The sequence below is a fragment of the Talpa europaea genome (assembly GCF_964194135.1).
Source record: "Talpa europaea genome assembly, chromosome: 14".
NCBI lineage: Eukaryota > Metazoa > Chordata > Mammalia > Eulipotyphla > Talpidae > Talpa > Talpa europaea.
Window position 1 is genome coordinate 59,670,556 of NC_140082.1, and position 18,807 is coordinate 59,689,362.

General features: G+C 43.3%; 1 gene segment (V, D, J or C); it reads right to left on the bottom strand.

Moving 5' to 3' along the window:
* Positions 1-16,831: 16,831 nt before the first annotated feature.
* Positions 16,832-18,643, bottom strand: LOC311184195 (putative non-functional immunoglobulin lambda variable 5-48). The segment is given in 3 exons: positions 18,598-18,643; positions 18,166-18,477; positions 16,832-16,845 (listed from the first exon to the last, which is right to left on the bottom strand).
* Between the last annotated feature and the right edge of the window lie 164 nt (positions 18,644-18,807).

Here is an 18,807-nt window from a genome sequence, read left to right on the forward strand (position 1 = left end):
TTCAAAAGGAATCAATTCAGCAAATATTTATAAATCTTTAATTTGGGGGACAGATTAGATTTGATTTAGTGATTTGATACAATAGATGCTTTGGAAGACTTCACAGGTGGCAGTGAATACAGCAGCGTATTTCTCTAATTGTAAATGGACCTTTATAGGTTTACGTTTGTAATGTCCGTGTGTCTGTGTCATGTATTTCTGTCAGTATTTTGAGTCATATTCATACATTTTCCTTGTACAAAAAATACACGCAGGTGCCCTCCCAGATTTCCCCGCTGGCACCACCTGTGCCAAGAGCAAGGCGGGTGAGCATAAGCTGAGCCCCGGCCATGGTGGAGACATTCCAGGCGCTGCTTCCTGAGCCCAAGTGCAGGATGGAGCCCAACCCGCCTTAGGAGTCGCCCTTATCCGCAGGGGGGGGGGGGTCTCCATTCCAATCTTCCCCTTCAGGAGGCTGAGCAAGCCCCACCTTCATCTAAGCGTGGGCACCAGCTGAGGAAAACAAAGCAGGGCTGCGGAGGGTTACACAGAACACCTGCAAGAAGCTGGGGAGACTCCCAGGTCAGGAACTGGGGAGACTCCCAGGTCAGGAACTGGGGAGACCAGCGCCCTCTGGTGGATGTAGGCGACATGGCTCGCCCCCAACACACTCCACCACACCCCCTCACCCCTCCCACCAACCCATGCTGCGCTGTGGTTGGTGCTCATGGCCTCACCCCCCCATCCCTTGCTGCTCACAACCACATTGGCTTACTGGTGCTTTCATGTTTTCAAAATCACGAATAAAGCAGCAGTAAACAATTTCGTGAGAATTGTGTACGCCACACGTCGCCGATTTAGGAAATAACCAGGACTGTGATATCTGCATGGTGTAATCTAAGTGTGTGTTTAGCCGTGTAAGAAAATGCCAGAGTCTTCAACGTGGCTGTAACGTCTTACCTTCCCACCAGGGATGAGGGAGAGGCCCCACCCCCTGCCGGGGGCACAGGATCTAATCATGTCATCGCATTTGGTCTCAGTCATTCTGACAGGAGACAAGTGGCATTTCTTTATTTACATTTGCATCTTCAAAATGACGTATACATTGAACATCTTTGTATATTTATTCACTTTTTGCACATCTTTCTATGTACGGGGTCACTTCATCTGCTCAATGGAGGACGGTGTTGCCTACACCTGACACAAGAGCTCCACAAATAACTAATCTCAGGTGGAAGAAAGAACCCCATTCCCTTTAAGGTGTCAGAGCTCAGGGAGGTCTCAATAAAGTCCAGGCTGGTTCTAGGTGACATAATCAAGACTGGGAAGGAGTCACTGGTTCCCCGGGGCACACATGTCACATCTTCATCCTTACTGTCACTCCTGTGCGTCAGTTGAAAGATTTCTGTGCTTATGGTAGGGAAATAATTCATTTTGCATTGGGAGACAAATATATACAAAAGGAGATGTTTTCTTTTACACCATAAAGACAGAAAGTCGAGGACATGGAGCCTACAGGACAGTAGGACAAGTGACAGCTGAGAAACCAGGAGTTGTGTTGCTCAGAGGCAGGGCAGGATAACGGGCTCCAGGAGTGGAGCAATTCTGTCCCCTGCATCCAGGCAATATGAGTCTCCCCCATCCCCACAGCACAGGAGCACTTCGGAGGGCGCTGGGCTTGTGTTCACAACTGTAGCCAGGAGAGTCAGCCTCGTCTACAGCCTTGAGTCCAGGAAGGGACAGAAGCCCTTTGGCAGAGGTGTCATTGGGCCCATAGATCAGCTGGGTACCCCAAATCACAACTTAGTGTTTGAGTCTGAGTAGTACAGGAGGAAGTAGGGAGGGTCCCCTCCCTTCTGGCAGTACCAATATATACTGTTTGTCCCATCATCGGAGACACTACTCGGGATGCAGGAGAGTCTGGCTGTTGTTCCCAGATGTGCAGAGAATAAGGGCAACTAAGTCAGCACTGACTGGGAGAGGAAACCTACAAGCATAGCTATTATGGATAATGGGGCGCCGAGGTAAAAATTCTCATTGCTCTGATTCAGAGCGCTGATTAGGCTAGAGTGGTCTGTGATGTCCCCCAGGCCTGCCCCTACCTGTGCAGTGAGAGAGAAGCAGGGGGAGGAGAGGTGTCCAGGCCTTGGTGCTCACAGCCCCCGACCCTCCCATGGGGCTGGGCTGCCTCAGGCCTCCTTTTCTTCCTCACCCTCTGCCACAGGAGGGGCTGTGCATGCAAATGGGGTTCCACCCAGAGACTGCCAACCCTGCCCTCAGCCCTGGTGCTGGAGCTCAGCTCACATTCCACACTGAGGAGGAGGAAGTTTACTTCTCCCTTTGGGAGAGCCCTGCTGGGAATCACCCACTGCCACCACATACGTCCCTGCTCAGGAGACTGTGCCAGCCCAAAGGGGCACAGCTGCTGAGTCCCGGTCCGAGAGCCCAGGGTCCTGCCCCAAGTCCAGGCTCTTCTCAGGGAATAGCCCTCACTGAGCTGCTGTGTTGGGAACACAGGGCAGTTCCACAGCGTCCCCTGCTGTCCTCAGTGCACACTCACCATGACCCTCATCTAGCCTAAAACAGCTCCTGTTGTATATATTGTATATCAGCTTCATTTCCGCTTCATGAAAATCTGCCTCCCCAAGGCTGGTCTATAGCAGGTGAAGCGTCTCAGGGGTCTACTGAGGTTCTACAAAATTTCTTTTGCTCAACCGAATGACAGGCTACCAAAAATTTATTTCTGTTTAGATTTTTGGGAAGCTTTGTCATAAAAATCAGAAGACAGCAGCAACAACCTTATTTAATCTCTCTGAAAGCTCCTCCCCTAAGTATAACCTTGACAGTCAAACCATAAACTTTAATTTATTTTTAAAAACCTTAATAATTTTTGACACTTGAAAGATATTATGTACCCAACATCATTAACCCAGAGAAGAGATATGATTATATCCAATATGACCTTATAACCACATGTTTTAAAACAACCCATTAGATTACAAATTAGTTACTATTAACCAAAAATTATTTCCGATCATATGTTCCCAAAACACTAAGGTAACTAATTTTTTTATAACAAATCATGTGAGTATACAAAATTTCTTTTTTTTAAAATTCCTTTTTCAGACCTTTACCACTTATTTTTTGTTTTCTTAAAATTCCTCATTCTGACCTTCAACATTTGCTTTAACATTTCTTACTTTACTTTTAGGACCTTTAAAATATCTGTTTTTAATACATGTTTTTCTTGGCAAACACACATCCCATTTTACATTTATTTAGGATTATTACATTCTTTGTTTGCAGTAAGACATTATAATACTGTTATACTATCATTTCTTTGGGCTAGATGACTGCACTGTAAAAACACTCTGGGTAATATGACATTAAGATTTTAACTTTTTTACCATAAGGAGCAAAACGTAAACGTGAAGATTTAGTTGTAGCTTTAGTTTCTATTAGGACTGGAATTCCACTTTGCAAGGTTGTTGATGAAATAATGGCACATACCAAGGCTTTTCTAGATTGGCTAATAATCAGATAAGCATTAGGCAGATTCATAAAATCAAGAAAAATCAGAGAGACATATTAATACTATGCATATTTTCCATATACATGTGACTCAGTAGGAAAGACAAAAGTACCTTTTATACCAGTAGTTGCTTTTGAAGTCAACACACTAGACAAAGTATTGATACCCAACATGGTAACACAAACAGACACAGAGATCTCTTGATATACATTTAAAATTTTGGCCATGTCTACCAATTTTAAGAGATAGTCATTTTATCAATATTTGTGAAGACACTAAGAAACCTGTTATTGATTTAATTTCAGTCCTTTAGCAACTCCTTTCGATCAACCATGTCCTAAATTTGTATTTTAAGAGTGACTCTTTGGCTTTAAGGAAGTTGTGCACAGAGAATTTACATTAGTATTTTAAGACCAGAAAAAAATTTCTTTTAAATTGTAAAAGAGACTTCATAAAACACCTTAACCTAGTTTTTGAAATACCTTAGATTTTATTTTAAGTTTGATACTCTAATTTACCAAGGTTTTAAATACATTTTTATATGAAGAAGGTTTTCAATAAGATAGAAGCTAAACTCTTTACTTGGAATAAGTGTCTAATCTTAATGGTTACTAAGGACCTACAGCTCGAGACCACAACAATTTTAAAGTCAAGCAGTTTTTACTAACTTTTTTTTACATAAGGAGTTTATATTTTTAAGAAAGGATCCTTTGGCTTTAAGCTGTTACCCTTTTATCTCACTGAGAACAAGCATATTTTTAAAGCAAAAAAGAATACTTTTCTGAGGACAGGAGAAGAGGTACATTTTTACAGTTTACCCGTTTTTAGACATTTATCAATTTTGGGGTTCAGATTTAACTCCAAAATGTTGCATATTCACTCTGTATTTTACCAGATTCATTAATCTTAACCAAAAAACTGAGACTTTTACAGGCCCAATAAGCAAATAAAAAAGGTTTTACTCAACCAATAAGCATGTTGAAGGACAAAGAGGGAAATGTAATCTACTTTTTTATCTTTTGAACAGACTAGGATAGTATCTCAAGATGGACAAAAGGAGAGTCCAGTCCCCCACAGCAGGAAGGCAGTAGAGACATGCCAATGATCTCCACATTGGAGAAAAAGTCCAGCCTGCCGCAGTGGGGTGATACTGTTTTAATAAAAGTCTTTTAGTCTCATATAGTCATGTTATATCCATTTCCTAGAATCTTAATAATTGCGAATGAACTTTAAATACCATTTTTAGAAATATCATTTTTATTTTTCTTAAAAAGAACAAATGGCTAAACCCTAGTGTCGGGGACCCTGGCCTCCTCCTCAAACAATTAACAGGAAAAGCTTGAAGCAATTCTCCCTCCAATTGTTTTTCATGAAACATTTTTCAATGAGTGCCTCAAGATCTCCTGGAGACAGAGTTCTTGCTTTTGGGTCTGGGCCGCACCCATACTGCCGCTGTGGCGCAGGAGGACAAGCGCTGGCTGTGTTCTGGCCTGGCTCTCTGCACTCATGAAAACGTGTTCACCCTCAATAGACTCCAAGGAGGACTCCCCATCTCCCGGCAAAGGAGATCAGATTCCATAATGACCAAACTGATAGCAGAATAGCCTCCTCTTGATGGTGAGCAACTCTCAAACATATACCCATTTCCTTCCATGGTTTCACTTCTACTGTCCCCTCCACAGGAAGAAGAACAAGTTGCTTCTGCAAAGCAAAAGAGTTCCTGAAAGGACGACGCATGCCCTCTCCACCCAAACCTGTCAGCAAAGTTTTAAGAAGCTTCACGGACTCAGATTTTTTACTTCTATTTTGTTCCATGGTTCCCCTGTGGATTCCAAAGCATATTTTACTCCCAGGAAGGCTTACCTTTGGGTGTTCAGTCGCCTGCGTTTCTTTTTTCATTTCCCCATGTGTTTCCCCCACTCAAGTGGGCAGATCTTATCCTCCCTCAGGTCCCAGTTCGGGCACCTGTTGCTGGAGTCCAGCTCTGTGAACAGGGTTGAGAGAGGAATCTGAAAGAAGTGAGGAATAAAGAAATGACAGGCAGAAAATAGAGTTTAAGGGGGGGACCCAGGGCACGCCAGGCCTCCCATTCCATGCTCCAGCGTCCGAGTGCCTGGAGCAACTCATATTTATTGGGATAGACTGCCCCCTACTTCCTACAAGACAATGGATTATTCTTTTATTTCTTAGTATCCAGCATTATTCTGGCACACATGCACCACCAAGGTTCTGCGTGACCAGGTTATTCGGTTCTTTCTTCTAATCTAGATTGTCTCCCAGGCAGTTCTGCTGACACAAGAAAGAGCATCCTGATGGTCCTCGGGCCAGTCTTCCCACCTGGGGTTACGAGTCTTTTAGCCACAGCCATGACCTTGTTAGTTTCCTTGTCTCAGCACTTTGTGCCTTAGGGGTCTCCAACACATCATGACCTCATGTTTCAAGTGGATCACACACACACACACACACACACACACACACATACACACACACACACACACTGAGTGTCTTCCTGGGCTGGATCTGTGGTGATGGATGGACCCATTCCCTGGGATCCTCCTGGAGATTGTCACCGATGATTTGTCCCTCTCCAGGCCTAGGTAGCTCTTTCCAAAGGAGAAGGATTCTTTCCATTGACAAGGAAAGCTCCGAATTCCCAACTCCCTGGTCCCTACAGAAGGGCGGTAGGAGTTGACGTGTTGATGTGGCGTGGGGAGAGCAAGAGTCCAGGGTTCTTCTTGGCCTCCACTTGCCCTTTCACTCCCTCCAGCAGTTTTCTTCAAGGTTTCAGACACACATGTTGGCCTCCCCTTCCTGCTCCCTGCTCCCCACAACCTGCTCCTCATTATTTGCCACCATAGTGGAATCTCTGCCACCATCATCATGATCTGAGTTCTAGCAGGAGACAGAAAAAGACAGCATGCCATCTGTCAGGACACAGGGGCAAAGGGGATGACTACCAATGTGGGCAAGTTGATCTGGAACACAAGAATTTTCATTCTATTCTGTCCATTCCTTTTTTTTTTTTTTTTTGGAATGGTTTATTTTTTTTATGCTTACAAGAACTGGGGTACAAGCCAGCAGTGTGGGGTGTGAAAGGATTCATCAGAGAGAGAGTGGGGACTAGAACACACTGCTGAGGGAAGCAGCCCGCCAGTCAGGGGTGGTGTGCTCCATCCTGTGTGTCCGCTCCCTCCTGGTGGATCCAATGCATGTAGTGGATAACTTCAGAGCTGCCTCTTAACCCCTTCCCCACCAGGGAAGCCCTATTTTGTCCTAGTCTTTTTTGTGGTTTGTTTTTTGTTAAAGGCGATGAACCAGGCAGAGGGAGGCTCTCTCGGCTATTTCAAATGTTGTTTTATGAAAAGTCATGGCTCCATTCATCATTTGGTCTTTTTCATTCCATAGGTATGAACAGCTTTCAGAACTCTTGTATTAGAAAGCTGGAAGGGTCTGGAATGTGAATGCTTGTCTTAATTTCCCTTTTTATTTTTCTAAATCAAAGCATATAAAGCTGTGGGGTAAAAAGACTACATTGATAATTTAAAAACAAATTCAAAAGGCAAAATGTGCTTCTTTGGATTTACAAGTGAGCAGGAGCCTAGGTTCAGGGCAGAAACCCAAACCCACTCACTACCATCAATGAGATGACCTTGACATTCACTCAGGTGAAGCTGCTCTGCCCATGACTGCCTGACTGGCAGGAGGGCCATCGATTCACCCTTAAAAGTAGTTTGTTACGACCGCAATGGAATGATTAACTTCGCAAATAATTTTCCCAGCTCCTTTTCACCTGCCCAAGATCGGGGATGGAAGTTCACGGGTGAGCTTTTCATTAGCTTGGGTCAAGAGACCTGTGTAAATTCTAGGAAATTTCCACCATAGAATAAAATAAAATGACCTACGGTCAACAATGATTTTTCATCCAAAGAGAAACACTTTCATGAGTTAGCTCGGTGATTTCCATTATTTTGAATTGTGAATTAGAACACCTGTGTGCAAGGGCAGCTCATATCCATGTAGAGTTTCAGAATCACAACATTTTACAATGAGAAAAAAAATTAAGGCAATTAAAAAAAGATTTTGAATAGGAGAGGGTGCTAGAAGAAATGAGTAAATATCCCCCAAAAGATGAAAGATCATGTACTTATTCTTGATTTACATACACATAGGTCAAATAATATATCAATTTTGAGAATAAAGAAAATTTTCAGCAAATTTCCAAAAGTTCTGCTCTAATGATCTCTTTCGTCAGATGAGGAAGCCTGCAAATCTCAGTATCTAGATATTGGAAAAGGCAAATATGGGATCCTGAATACAGAACATTTGACAAAGGACAATGTTAAGGAGTATTTGGATAATGAGATGACAAGAAAAATCAGATATAGGGGCATCTTTGGATACATAGTGATTCTGATTTAAGAAAGAAAACAAGAAACTGTGAAGGGGGATTGAATATAGTGAACATATTAATGGGCAGGATTTTTCCTTTATAAAACTGCATTGAGAAGCCATGTGTGTCTATTGGACAGTGTGAAGAGTAACAATAGGTCCACAGAGAAATAAACATAATAAGAGAAACTGATTAAAGGGAAAATGGAAAAGCTTTGGATTATTTGACTTAAAGTAAAGGATACTTGTGTGGTCATGATTTTGTCAGTATTGATTTAACCAAACAACGGGACACAACTGTATTGGTTAGAAGCAGGAAGAGAAATAGAGAGACCTGACAGTTTATATGAACTGCCTAAGCCATCACAGCAAGACAAGAGATTATGCTGAGCAATGGTAAATAAAATAGCAAGATCATCATTGCAGTAAAAAGAAGAATTATGCCAGATGAAAGAGATAGCATAATAAAAGGGAAAATAATGGAATCATCAGGATTTGAGTAGAGGAGGATAATTCAGTCATTAGGATTTTTAAAATTTTGAATTTTTTACATCATTGTTCATTTTTAAAAAATATTTGCTTTCCCCCCCCACCTCAGGTGTAGTCCCCATAGAATTTTCTTCACCAACGTACCCATGCACCATCAGCTCAGTCTCCTGTGATCCTCGCTCCTTCCCTCTGATCCTTCTCCAACCTCTTTCATACAGAATATCTCTGATTTATAATTGTCTGTTTTTGCCTTTTGTGTTTTTTATTGTTATTATTTTTTACACTGAAGTTTTATTTGGTTCCCCTATATTCCTGCTATAAGCAAAATCATCCAATATTTTTCTTTGACCTTCTGGCTTATTTCATTGAGAATAATTTCTCCTAGCTCCATCCACATTTCTGCGAATGGCATGATTTTATCTTTTTCATTGCTCAATAGTATTCCATTGTGTAGGTAGACCACATCTTGATGCAGACACCAGTTTTGGGGCATTTGGTTTGTTTCCAGGTTTTACCTATTGTAAATAGTGCTGCAGTGAACATAGGGTTTGTTAGGATTTTTCACTTTTAGAATTTGGTCTTGTTTTATTTTAAAAAAATAAACTTAAACTTAATTTTACTTTCTCCTTCATAGCTGACTTAAATAAGAGCAGACCTTCCATTACAGCAGACTTAAATAAGAGCAGACATTCCATGCTCTTAAATAAGAGCAGACCTTCCATTAAATAAGAGCAGTACCTTCCAGTACTGCTCAGTACTCCCAAGCAGAGGACTGTCAAACTTACTTTCTACTCTGGGACTTAGTTACTGATCCCCTCTGTGGGATATGGAATAAGTGAATACCAGCAGATTCTCCAAAAGTGGCCAAGAAACCATGCGGGAGCCATTGCCTTGACAGGAAGGTTAAAGAATGGAGGCAAAGCATTTTCAAGTTGTCAGGGACTTGAAAGAGTCCCTGATTTTTAAATATGAGCCAAGGAAATTTGTGAATTTTCAGCCTGGGATTGAGAGATCAGAGTGACTGGTTCCCATTTATTTCCATCAGTGTTTTTGTGCTTATCGCCAGAGGCAAGGAGAAAGATTGAACACTTGATGATGAGTATTTTCTGAAATATGTTTTCTAGTTTATATCCTATAGCAGAGGTCAGGAAACGAGCTTGTCAGCCAGATCCCATATGGTTCCTATTTGTGTGTGGATGGTCATTTACATTTCCACAAGGTGGAATAAGAAATCACAAGAAGAATCTTTTTGTGACATATGAAGATTATAAGATTTTCAACCTTCAGAGTGCACATGGCCATGTTCAATCCTGGCTGCTTTGGCATGCAACAGCATGAGGAAGCAGTTGCCAAGTTGTCTACAGGCATGCTTCCCTTAAAACTCTATGTGACCCATTACAAAAAAAGGTTGTCATCCACCCTCTGTATTACAAGACAGCCTATTTCATTAGGATATGTAACTTTTGAAAAGAATATGTCTATTCATTTTCCATGAGAGGAATTTTGATCAACAATTTTGATAAACAATGAAATCACAGGATCCATTTTGGAAATTAGTGGCCACAAGTCTTTTTTTTTAATAGTTTTATTTTCTTACATCACTATTAAATTTGGACTGTATTTAATTTCTCCCTTCAAGTGTAGTTTCCACCACCACAGCACCCATGCTCCATCACCACAGTCCCTTGTGCTCTTCCCTCCTCTGTTTTGACTCCTCTTGCTCCTTCCCTGCTGTTTGTCTCAAGTTATATGGTCAGCTTACAAACTGTGTCTTTTTTCTGACCCTTTATTCAGTTTCTCTATTTTCCATATATAAGTGGAATCATCCAATATTTATCTTTTTCCTTCTGACTTACCTAGCTTAGCATCATCCCTTCCAGCTTCATCTTAGTCTAAGCTCTGCTGTTATTGGAGAAGTCTAATGAGTAAGTACAGAAAAACTCACCCACAACAAGATATCAAGGTAGATTTTGGCAAGATATAAACTTCATTATTTCTGAATCAAATCATTGACCCAGGACCTGGGGATTTGTATGTCCGAGCAAGTTTTGGGGGTCTTGTGGACAATAGGAAAGTTTTCTAGGACGTGAAGAGGAGCCACTTGCACAGAATGTTATCGGTGTGGATATCCTACGCCATTGTTCATTATTCAATACATTGATATTCATTTCTTCCAAATGTAGAAAGTGACTTTTCAGATGGATCTAAAAAATGCCACTGAAATTTAATTGAAGAAAAATCTCCTGAAATAGCAAAAGAGGAGGGGACTCCCTGGTGATGCAAGGGGTTAAGATGCAACCTATAAAGCTCACCACAGCCACTACAGCACAAGATCGATCCCCAGCCAGGGAGGTGACTCACATGGCACAGCAGACCTCTCCTGACTTGCCCGCTGCTCCCCTCAGCGGTATGTTTCGCTCGATCTGCCTGTTCTGTTCTCAACTCTGTCTCTGGTGATTTCTCTCACCCCCCAAAACTCTGGCCTGTGCCCCAGTTATTGTATGTAGAAATAAATACATCTTTAAAAAAAAGAAAAAGAAAAAGAGGAAACAAACCGTGATGTGGGTTTTTGAAACTGAACTCCCGGTTGCTTTCACCAGCCCTTTACAAGATCACAAGGGCGTCAGATGATCCCAACTGAGGCAATATGATGACCAAGTTCTCTTCCAGAGGGCAAGGAGAGGATGAAATAACATGTTCAGAATAGAGATAAAATATACCAGTCACAAATATCATCACCTGCAGGATTCTCCTAACAGAGACGAGAGAGTAATAATGTTCTTCCCAGACAAACAAAAGCTGAAGAAGTGGTTCGCTAACACTTGATCTTCCCTGAAAGAAATGTTTAAAAGAGATCCCCTGTATAATTCAAAGAGAAGAAAATTCATAAAAAAAAATGCTGAGCAGGGAAATAGGACTAGAAAACTAAAGTCAAAGAGGCAGTAGAAAATCCTCTATTCTCATTTATCAATAATTACCCTAAAAAACAGAAATCAACTGAGCTCACCAATCCAAGAGCAGAGAGAGGCCAGCCTCGGTTCAGAAAACAAAACCCAAGTTTATGCAGACCCCAGGAGACCCATCTGAGCCCCAAAGATGAACACAGGCTCACGGCTCAAGGTTGAATGTTACAAAGGGCGTGGGCGTCTACGTTTCCTTATGTTCAGTGACTGTGCAGGTCCTGGGAAAAATCCCTTATATTATCACAAGCTTCCAGTAGAGTCACATTGCATTCTTTTTCTCCCCAAAATTTTGGAGCTTCTTTTAAGTCTAGCCAGATCCCCTTCTTCTAGACATGAGTGACAACTAAGGCGATGATGCAGCTGGATAACTCCTTAGTCTGTGGAAAGTAGATGTAGACAAAATAGAAATGAACATACGAAAGGATGGTTGCTTAGTGATTGTTGCTGGAAGCCTAAAAAAACATTCTCTGTAAGATGCCTCCTCTGATGATTGTTGGATGTTTCACAACTAAATTGTCCCTCATTGAAATAAAGGTAGAAATAATGGAGTATGTTTTTCCTGAAATAAATCTGCAGCTAGCATCACTTTCAGCAATACAGCACACAGATCTCTGCACTTGGCCTCGACACCACATTCAGTAATTACAAATAGTGAGACCACACATCTTAGAAAACAAATGAAAAAATAAAACTTCATAATTTAAATACATGGTGTTTGAATGGCAGACAAATGAGCACTCATGCATACATAAAATGGTCTGGTCACACAGCCAACAAATGTGCAACATGATATTATAATGGAAACATAAAGGGACATTTACTAGGTACTGCTATAATTAAAGAAGTTTTAGTGGCACAGATGATGAATAGGGTCTGATATCTCTTATGTGGTGGACTGAGCTTTCTCTTTTTTTTTTTTTTAAGATTTATTAATTTATTTATACAAGCACTGGGTACAGTCAGAAGCACAGGAGGGTGAGAGAATTCACCAGAGCCAGAACGGGGAGCAGAACAGGCAGAAAGACCAAAGTACGCTGCTGAGGGGAGCAGCGGGCACGGCAGGAGAGGTCTGTGTGACATGTGGGACCCTCGACGGGGGCTGGGAATCGAACCGGCCCTTCAGAGGCTGCGGGCAGCTTTGCAGCCTGGCGCTCAACTGCTGCGCCACCAGGAGAGGCCCCAGCTTTCTCTTAAGACAAATCATGAGGTAAGAGAAAATGGAACTCAAGGAAAGAAATACAGTGATCTTGTAAAAATTGACATTAAAATTTCTAAATAGAAGAAGACAAAGATCTCATGAAGTTCATTGATAAACCTGGAAGCAGATATTTTTTGGAGAGAGTTTTTGCAAATATCCCAAAGCAGACAAAAATGTGTTTTATCTTTCCAGGGCAAAAGAAGTTAATAGGAGCATAAAAATTAATATATTTTTTTCAGATTTTTTTCTGTACTGATTTGATATTGCTCTCTTGAGTATATAAAGAAGTTTGTTAATGGATATCTAACAGCATATCATATTATAGTTCTTTGAGTTTCAAACATTTTTACATGCATCTATCTGTATATCATTATTTTTCTATCACTACCCGCAGCTTTATTGTAGATTGTCCCTATAATCACTTGAAAAGCCCAGGTCTACTTTAAAATTTTTAATTTTAATTAGAAGGTATCTGACCTAAGCATTGTGATACATGATTTTTCATGTTCTCATTCCTCTAAATCATATGAAAGATTTTCTTAATCTTTTTTTTATTTAAATTTATTTTTAATAGAGGCATGTTTTTATTTATTTATTTTTTTGTCTGTTTGTTTATACATGCACTGGGTACAGTCAGAAGCGCGGGAAGGTGAGAGAATTCACCAGAGCCAGAGCGGGGAGCAGAGCAGGCAGAAGGACCGAAGTACACTGCTGAGGGGAGCAGCGCGCGGCAGGAGAGGTCTGCGCGCCATGTGGGACCCTCCTCCGGTGGCCGGGGAGCAACCGGGGATTGAACCGGCGCCGCAGAGGCCAAGGGCAGCTTCGCAACCCAGCGCTCAACCACTGCGCCACCGGGGAGGCCCGATTTTCTTAATCTTGACTTTCAACATCCTTTAGTTTTTGCTGTGTGCTATGTATTCAACTCATGTGTACGCTCTCCTCAAATGTATCTTTTTTCTCTTAAAAGTTTATCATATACAATATATATGTGTTTGTTTGGCATCTTACTTTCATATTTTGTTTTTCCAGAATACGTTCTGTATACTCTTAGGTGTGTCCAATGGTACTAAAAATTATGTTTCCTGTTTTCTAATGGAAAATTGATCTATAATTATGAGTCATATATATATATATATATATATATATTCACTACCCATGCCTTGAAAGAAACATTAAAATGGTATTCTTAAAAGAAGCAGGAAAAGGTGTCCCATAGTCTTCTAACTCTTTTCCATCTCCAAACCCATCTAAATCTTGCTTGGTTTCTTTTTTTTTTTTTTTTTAGCAAAGTCTTTGCCTTTACTTTTAGCCCATAATGTTAGTTGAATCATTATTTTTTAGTAAAAATTCAGTTTTGAAAGCAAAACATTGTACATTATTTAAATATTGCTCTATTTCTAAATTTATTGTATTTTAAATTGCTTCACCATTTCCATTTCATTACCGAGATGTACCAATCTTTAGATAATCTTAAATTTACAGTTAATTTCTTAATTTTTACTCTTTTCCTCTTTTTTTCAGTCTTAAATAATAACTTGCTTTAATATAATCAACCTAAATCTTTCCCTCTTCAGAAATCTGAGAACCTGTCCCTTTCAATTCTGCATCTAATATTTCCAAGAATGTGTGACTTTATTTCTTTACAAGTGAACAGAATTCTCTCAGTGATCTCTGGAAATTTAGAAGATTCTTTCCTAAACTTGAAGTTTGGAAACGTCATCAAATTCATCTATCTATTTCTCTACTCCCTGTTTATCAAACAACCTATGATCGAGCGATAGATCCATCCATCCATCCATCCATCCATTCATCATCAATCATGTATCTAGTGATTTCTCTTTGCTATTTGTTTTTCTTCTCTTTTACAGTTGCAACAACAATTTTTATGTTGATTTTCCATTGGTTATGCTCCCTGAAATAAATGAGAAAGAGCAGGCAAGTAACATACAAAGAAAATGACAGTTGTAATACTAATACATTTATTCGATGTTCATCATGAGTAAACTGCATCATCAAAGTTGCCAGAAAGGCCCCCGAACTCTGGTGGGAGCCCTGTGTCACCTTTGCATTTTGTCTCAGTTATCCTCAGGGCCCCAGGGTCCAAACCAATTCTTTCCTGGTGGGGGAGTCTGGGTGGCAATCAGGAGGTAGGGGTGACTTGAGGATTGGAAAGTTGCAAATGACAGAACCAGGGCCCAGGAGGCCATCCCAAGGCAGGAAGGAACAGAGAACTGCTCCCCCTGGTGGCTCTGGGTGAGTCTGCCTGACCCAGGGATGTGCTTTCTTTGGGCTGTGCTTTTTCCATCTGAAGGTCCAGGCTGATGCCTGTCCCCCTGCTCAGGCTCCAGAATCCAGGAGTTACACAGCATGGCATCCAAAAAATGCATCCTTTTCTCCTACAGCGTGTCAAAACGCCACTGCTGAGAGCACTGAAGTTCTTTCCTGAACGGACCTATGTCTGACATATGCCTCACTTACACTACTGATTGCTCTCCCTCAAAATCCATGTTCTCCATTTGAGACTTCTCAAATGCCTGAGCCTCTACCCAAATCCTCCTTGGAGGCCAAGATAGATCCCTCTTGCTATAACATGGTCTCTACAATAAAGTGAGGCATTTTTACACTTATAATGATGAATGATATGGTCCTTTAATGTTCAAATATGACACAGTTCTTGTGAGACTGGATGTCCTGGTTTTTCTACAATCAGTAAATTAGTTTGCACTCATTTACTAAAGACATAAAAGATGGCCTCTTTTTTATGTCTTTGGAATAGCTCCTTGCATATTTAGGAAAACTCTGTCATGATGCCTCTGGCTTAGAAGAGTACTAGAGAAGATGGTGCTCACTCATCTCTCTCTCTCTCTCACACACACACAGACTTTGTGCAAGACAACAGGTCTAGCACAGCCTGGCCCAGGACCCTAGAATTAAGGGGAGAAGGTGACAGAAAGAACAGATGGCCCACTGCTTGTGCAGGGTGCCAGGATGAAAGGCAGTGGACATGTCACCCCCATCACATCCTTTCACACCCCACCACAGCGAATCCTGTAGTGAATGAATGCCTTTGGTTATGATGGGAGGGGCCTGTGTCCTGGCAGGGAAGCCCCAGAGCTCTGCTTGTGGAGGTCTTGTTGTTGGAATTGAGACTCTTGCATCTCCAAGTATCTGCTGTGCTGTGTCCAGACAGCCTCACCCATCACAGTTCGTGAACATTTATCCCTGCGGTGTGATGGTCCATCATCCTTTTCTGCAAAATAAGCTTGGGCAACGACTCCAAGATGGGAGGAGATGAAGTAGGAGGCAGGGAGTAGTCAGTGCTGAGTGCCCATGTGGCTCAGGGCAGGGCGGGCACTGCTGTCCCAAGTATGCAAGAGTCAGTGATGCATTTTCTGAGCCTACCTATCCAGGTCCCCTGAGCTCTCAGCACCAGTCCACAGCACCCCCTATTAGGCTCAGAATACAGCACATCTTCTAATGCTTTTCACACTCCCAGCTCTCCTGGTGGGTGCTGATGTTCTCACGTCATTGACTGTCACTAGTTGAGGCAGTAGAAAGAGTAGGTCGCTTCAGGGGACTCCCCAGTTGCACAGAGGTTGAGCGCTGGGCTGCAAAGCTGCCCGCAGCCTCTGCAGCACTGGGGTTCGATCCCAGGCCCCCGGGTGAGGGTCCCACATGAGCGCGCAGACCTCTCCTGCCGCCCACTGCTCCCCTCAGCAGTGTACTTCGTCAGTCAGCCTGCTCTGCTCCCCGCTCTGGCTCTGGTGAATTCTCTCACCCTCCCGCACTTCTGACTGTACCCAGTGCTTGTATAAATCAATAAATCTTAAAAAAAAAAAAAAAAAAAAGAGTAGGTCGCTTCCAAGGTGTGCGCATCTGAGACATTGTTTTTTCAGGTCACTGAGGACCAATAGGTAGCAAAATGTGACATTTATGTCACCAAATAGTTTAAGATGACCTGGCCACTGGGTTTGCTGCTACATTGTCCCTGGTTCATAACCAAAACATCACGAACTGGAGCCAAGGTCCAGGCTTACGATCCCCAGAGCACGTGTTGGTAACAGTGGTAATCATTCTATCCGGTGAGCTCTAAGTTTAGAGAAGTGATATATATCCAATATCATCCCTAATGAGGGAAAGGAATTAGGAATAAGGGGTGAAGTGATATAGTGAGTGTCAGGTCTGAGAGACCTGTCCCAGTGGGGAGGGGTCTCCTGGTGACCAGAGAGCAGGAGCAGCTCAGGAGAGCAGTCTGCAGGGCAAGAGAGAAGCCCAGCGTCCTTACACGGTCAGGGCTATGGGGGGAGAAGAAGGCCTGGACCCGGAGTGGGGACATGCAGGTGTTGGGAGAGGACCCCTGGGTCTCCCAGGTCCCAGAGGTGGGACGTCTGTTTTCTTTGCCAACCATAAATGGGATTTTGTATCTGGGAGCAACTGCATGCGTCTGCACTGGGAGAACAGTAAGAAAAGAAACGTTGTCACTTCCCTTGTGAAGACAGAGCAAGGGAAGGGGGTGGACCTGACGGAGCTCACAGCTACCGTGCCAGCAGGGCCCAAACTGAGCCGTTGGGTCTGCAACAAGGACATGGCCTTCATAACAGAGGTGGTGTGGACACCAGGAGCCAGAGGATGAGTTTGAATCTAGGGGTCAGTAACATCTGTCTTGGGTCACTCAGCAGGGAGTATGCCTTTGAGGCTTAGGTAACATTGCCATGGGGACCCCCAATGTTTCTTCTGCTCCCTGGGCAGGAGAATGTCACCTGGATTCTGGACTCATGAAAGGCTTCACCAGAGGAGGCTCACAGACCATTATTGGGGAGCTCCTGCTCTTGATGCTCACAGCCCACCCCACACGCTGCGCTGTTGGACAGGAGAGGGGCACACCACTCACGGGAGTCCCCAGGGGTCCGGTGTGGTGTCAGCTCTAAGAGCGTCTCTATTTCACCCCTTTCCTTGGTGTAGACTCAGCTGGTTCACATTGTGGAGAATCGCTGTTACCCTTTCATGTCCCACAACGAGGTTTGCTGTCCTCCCGTCCTGAGTCATCAACTCCCTATGCCTGACCCCCGTCCCGACTCCACAACTGAAGGCTGAGGTGCCCGTGAGGGCGCAGGGCAGCTCTGTCTGAAATTCCCGCTGGGCCTGATCCTCACACGGCATCTCACCTCTTCGTGCCTGTTTCTTAGGACACAATCTCGTGGGCCCTTCCTTCCCCCACTTCCTGGGAGGGAAGTGTCTCTGGGGAGCAGAGTCCCCGCTGTGAGGACTGTGCACCTGCGGGGGGTGGGTCTCTGGACACTGAGAATGAGAGTGGGGAAGTCTCCTCTTCCTTACCTGGGTAAGAGAAAAAGGGCAGCTTCACGATTAATCACATTAATAACTTGGCAGCCTTCCAGAGTCATTCGTTAGTTTATTCTTAATGTTAGTTATTTTTCCTGAGGTTTTAGAAACACTGAATGTTTAATTGTAGCAGATCCATTATGAACTCAGAGGTATTTCAACGTATAGTGTGCGTATGCACAATTATTTAAAAATGGCCACATAACAAGACTGTGAGCAGGCTGAGGTTCCTGTCCCATGTCCCCTTCTGTGTGTGTCACTGTGAGAATCACCACCATGGGAGACCACGCAGCAGTAGTCGGCCTCGTCCTCAGGCTGCGGCCCCGAGACGAGCAGGAGCCCCGCGTTGGTCGAGGTGTCCTTGGCTCCAGAGAAGCGGCTGGGGACCCCGGGGCCCTGGCCCTTATCTGAGTCTGTGTGGTAGTTCAGGAGATAGCAGGGAGGGCTCCCTGGCTTCTGCTGGAACCAGAATATCTTTTTGCTCTGGACACTGATGCCATTGCTCAGGGTGCAGGTGAGTCTGGCTGTTGCTCCAGGAGATGCAGAGAGGGAGGGCTGCCGAGTCAGCACTGGCTGGGAGAGGGAACCTGCAAGTACAGACACTCATGGGTGAAGGGACAAGGACCAGATACAATTTTATGAAATACTGTGTGAGACAGACTGAAAAAAGCCTGCAGTGACACCTGGTCCTTGAGGCCTGTCCCCACCTGTACAGTGAGAGAGGATCACGAGGAGGAGAGGCGTCCAGGCCATGGTGCTCACAGCCCCTGAGCCCCACATGGGGTTGGGCTGCCCCAGGCCTCCTTTTCTGCCCCACCCTCTGCCACAGGAGGGGTTGTGCATGCAAATGGGGTTCCATCCAGGGACTTCTCAGCCCTCCCTGAGCCTTAGTGCTGCAGCTCAGCTTACATCCCACA